This window comes from Camelina sativa, chromosome 15 (genome assembly GCF_000633955.1).
Source record: "Camelina sativa cultivar DH55 chromosome 15, Cs, whole genome shotgun sequence".
NCBI classification, from domain to species: Eukaryota; Viridiplantae; Streptophyta; class Magnoliopsida; order Brassicales; family Brassicaceae; genus Camelina; species Camelina sativa.
This window is the reverse complement of record NC_025699.1, coordinates 728462-733686: the sequence shown is the minus strand read 5'-3', so window position 1 is coordinate 733686 and position 5225 is coordinate 728462.

Genomic DNA, 5225 nt, shown 5'->3' with positions numbered 1-5225 from the left:
TTGGAAGCCAAAAATAGAGACGTTTTGGAGGCCAAAAATGGAGACTCTTTGGAGGCAAAAAATGTAGACGCTTTGGAGGCCAAAAATGGTAGAACCGCACTTTATCTTTGGAGACTATTCCACATTTTCAAAAAGGGGCATTTTCAAAATTGTCCATTCATACCTCTTTTTAAAAATATCTATTAATACCATTTTAAAAACTTTAATGTACGAAATGACCATATTACCCTTTCTTTGAGTGATGGCAAGAATGTACAGTCATCAAAATCGAAAAACATTTCCCGCCAAAAAATGAAAAATTTTCTCGCGAAAATCAAAAAAATTTCCAGCCAAAATCAGAAAATTTTCCCGCCAAATTTTTTGAAATTTATACCTTAGAAAAACATTGTAAACGCTTTTAAAAACCTTGTAAACCATGTAAACACTTTTAAAAATTATTTGTAAACCTTTTAAAAACCTTATAAAAACCTATAAAAATTATAAAAACCTTATAAAACTCTATTAAAACTCTTAACAAATTCTTAACGAATTCTTAACAAATTCTTAACAATTCTCCGATTCAAAACCATTTTACTCTTAACAAATTTTTAACAAATTCTTACCATTTTACTCTTAACAAATTACTTCAAAAAGGTTTCCAACCTTTTAATTTTAAAAACCCTAAACCCTAACCCCTAACCTCTAAACCCTAAACCCCTAGCCCTAAACCCTAAACACAAAAATCACAACCCTAAACCCTAAACATAAAAACCACAACCCTAAACCCTAATCCCTAACCCCTAAACTTAAAAACCACAACCCTAACCGAAAACCCTAAACCCTAAATTTCCCGCCAAAATTACGAAATTGGATTTTCCTACCAAAATTTTTAAAATTTCTACCTTATAAAAAATTTTAAACCCGAACCCCAAAACTCAAAAACCACAACCCAAACCTAAACCCTAAACTCAAATACCACAACCCTAAACCCTAAACCTAAAAAACAACACCCCAAAACTCTAAAATATAATACCATAACCCTAAACCCTAAACTCAAAAACCACAACCCTAAAACCTAACCCCTAAACCCTAAACTCAAAAACCATAACCCTAAACCCTAAACTCAAATACCCTAAACCCTAAACCCCTAAACCCTAAACCCTAAACTCAAAAACCACAACCCTAAACCCTAACACCTAAACTCAAATACCACAACCCTAAACCCTAAACCCTAACCCCTAAACTCAAATACCACAACTCTAAACCCTAAACTCAAAAACCACAACCCTCAACCCAAAAACCACAACCCTAAACCCAAACACCACAACCCTAAACCCTAAACCCTAAACCCTAAACCCAAAAACTACAACCCTAAACCCTAAACCATAAACCCTAAACCCTAAACCCAAAACCCACAACCATAAACCCTATACCCAAAAACTACAACCCTAACCCTAAACCATAAACCCTAAACCATAAACCCTAAACCCTAAACCCTAAACACTAAACCCTAAACCCTAACCCCTAAACTCAAAAACCACAACTCTAAACCCTAAATTTAAAAACCACAACCCTAAACCCTAAACTCAAACCCTAAACCCTAAACCTTAATCCTTAAACCCTAAAACCCTAAACTCAAAAACCAAAACCTTAAACCCTAAAACCCTAAATTGAAGAATCAAGCGTTGAGGCAACGTCGTTTGTTGGCGGTCCGACGGTACTTCGTCGGCGGTCCGGCGGTGGCCCGGCGGTTCTCCGGCGTATATATATATATATATAGTAATTGATTTTCTCATTTTCTTTTATTTTTTATTGCTGAATTAATATTAAGAAATTTAAGTGTTAAATTACTTTACATGGAAAAAGATTGAACAAGTGATGCCAAACTTATGAACCAAAGACGATGCAATGGATTGGACACCAAGCTCGGTTATTCTCCATTGTATTGCAATTTAACATTCAAATTTCTTTTATTAATCCAACCATGTAAAATTATATTTAATTTGTGTGTAAATTTTTTAATAATTCTCAAGTAAAATTATGTATATATAATAGTTGACTCTCTTATTTTATTTTATTGTTGTCACATTAATATTAAGATATTTGAATGTTAAATTATTTTACATAGAAAAAGATTGAACAAGTGATGCCAAACTTACGAACCAAACAATGGATTGGACACCAAGCTCGGTTATTCTCCATTGTATTGCAATTTAACACTCAAATTTCTTTTATTAATCCAACCATGTAAAATTATATTTAATTTGTGTGTAAATTTTGTAATAATTTCTCAAGTAAAAATTACATATATTGACTTTCTCATTTTCTTTTATTTTTTGTTGTCGTATTAATATTAAGATATTTAAATGTTAAATTACTTTACATGGAAAAAGATTGAACAAGTGATGCCAAACTTACGAACCAAAGACGATGCAATGGATTGGACATCAAGCTCGGTTATTCTCCATTATATTGCAATTTAACATTCAAATTTCTTTTATTAATCCAACAATGTAAAGTTATATTTAATTAGTAAATCAAGTTTTATTGATTTTTTTTTGTCAACTAGTTTTATTAATATATTTAATTAGTAAATCAAATTTAATTAAAATAGAATTGTAATATCATGGTGAAAGGTTAATTTTGTGTCAAACTAACCTGAATTTGGTAGGGAGAATGAGAAAATCCGAGGCTCCAAATCCAAATAGACCTGCACACCCTAAAAAAGCAATTCTTCATTCCCTAATAATAAATAATCCGTACAGAATTTCATATTTGCAAATGCATAAATCATACATAATCATACAAGTTCTAAACATATATAAAACCACCATACTTTGCTAGTAGTAGCATTAGGTTCTCCTTGAGATCGATCTTTTTTTTAGACAATTCCTAAACAAACAAAATTCAAAACAGTTGAGTTCAATCAACCAACCATAAACGGAAAAGAAGAAAAGTTTTAAATAATCAAGACGAGAAAAGAAAAACTAATAGACTGTACGAGTTACCCTAAAAGCATACCTGGAGCAGAGCACACACACACATGGAGAAGCTAAAAATTCATCCATTGATTCTCTAACCATCAGCTTTGAAGTTCATAACAAGAAAAAACCAGTTTTTTGCATCCTCCTTATCATCGATATCCATTCCAGTTTCCATCTATACATATAAAAAGAACCAAAAACTTAAGTTTCTCGAATTGCTTGCTCTACACTAAAAAACAGAGGACCTAACTTGAATGAAAATAAAACGCGACTGCAAAGAAATTAGTAAGTCGAGGAATGATTGAAAACTAAAACTTACGAGAGGGAAAAAGAATGCTTTGGATGAAGGAAACTTCTCCGGCGTAACGAACCCAGCTTTTCATCTGGCCAACAGATACGGAAAAAGGTTAAGACGTTGTCGACGAATGACGAGACGAACTCAAGAAAAATGGAGAAAAAGAAGAGAGTTTCTAGGTAGAGCTGTCAAAATGGGCGGACTGACCATGGGCAGACCATGTCCAATTCATTATGGACCGGTCATGGACAAGCCCATAATTGAAACGGACTTATGTGGGCTTGGACAACAAAGCCCAAGGACAAAATGAGCGTGGACAGCCTGGACATTGGGCGGCCCATTGGACAAACAATTCTAGGTCAAAATTGATTTGGGGGAAATCGTAAAACACATTTTCATTTTCTTCTAACTTTCTCTGCGATTTTCTCTGCGATTTCTCTGGCGATACCATCTTCTTCCCTTCAATCTCCATCGATTTCAGGTACGAAACTACGAAACTAAGAGACCCATCTGCTTCTCTTCTTCTCTTTCGATTTTGAGATCTAGGTTTAGCCGTTTAGGTTTAGATTTAGGTTTCTTCCTTCCTTCTCTCTTCTCTTTCGATTTTGCGAGATACCCATTTGAGATTTAGGTTTCTTCCTTCCTTCTCTTCTTCTCTTTCGATTTTGCGAGATACCCATTTGAGATTTAGGTTTCTTAAGTGAGATTTAGGTTTTGTATCTTCCCGGATCTGTTTTGTGTTTATGGTTTGATTAGAAACGAATAGCTATATAACGAAGTTTTGAGTCTCAGTTTGTGTTATTTTGGATATTCACAAGGGTTCATATGTTATTGCAGGCTGTGGTTTAGATTTAGGTTTCTTAAGTGAAATATGTTCGACTTTTTTCTAATTCATGTTGTGCTCTGTTGTTTTCTGCAGAAGAAGAGAAGTGTGTGCAAGTTAAGCTCATTGGTGGTAGACAAGGTACGCTCATTGGTGTCAAGCTGTCTTTAAGTGTGTAGCTTTCTGATTTGGGTGATGCTTGTATCCTTGATGCTTGTTTTGTTCTTGTTTTGTTCTTGTTTTGTTCTTTTTTTGTTAATGTTTTGAGCAAAACGTTTTGTTAATGTTTGTATCCGTGATGCTTGTATCCTTGATGCTTGTTTGGTCTTTATTACACTGCAACTTATTTTTATTACTTTGGTGATGCTTGTATTGATGTTTGTATCCGTGATGCTCATTGGTGATGCTCATTGGTGATGCTTGTTCATTTATTTATTAATGCTTGTATCCGTGATGCTTGTTCATTTATTTATTAGTCATATCTTTGCTTTTATTCATGTTTTCTGTATCACACTTGTTCATTTAGTTATGCTACATTCGTTTTCTAATTGGTATTTGGTTTTGGTTATTTCAGATGGATGATACACTAAACCTTGAAGATGATTATATGAGTGGAGATGATATGTTTGAGCATGATATGAATCCGGATGAAGAAGAACATGTAGAAGGGGAACGTGTAGAAGCAGATTCAGTAGCTAGTACGGCTGACAAGAGGACTGGCAAGTCTACAGGTAAACGTAAAAGGTCAACTTGTTGGAAAACTTTTGAAATTGTTGGAGATCAGTTGGATGATGGTAGGAATAATATTAGATGCACCCGTTGTGAGCATATTTATTGCCTTAATCTTCGTAAAAGTGGCACCAATACTCTCTTGCGTCACTCCCGATCATGCTCAAAGACTCCAGGAAGCACTCCTTCATGTGGAAACAGAAAGTTAGATATGATGGTGTTTAGGGAGATGATAGGATTGGCAATCATAGAACATGATTTGCCTTACTCTTTCGTTGAGTACAGAAGAATTAGAGAGGCTTTTCAGTATGCAAATTCCAACATCGAGTTTTGGTCAAGAAATACTGCGGCTGCTGATTGCTTAAAGATCTACGAGAAAGAGAAACTGAAGCTTAGAAAGATGTTAGATGAAGTT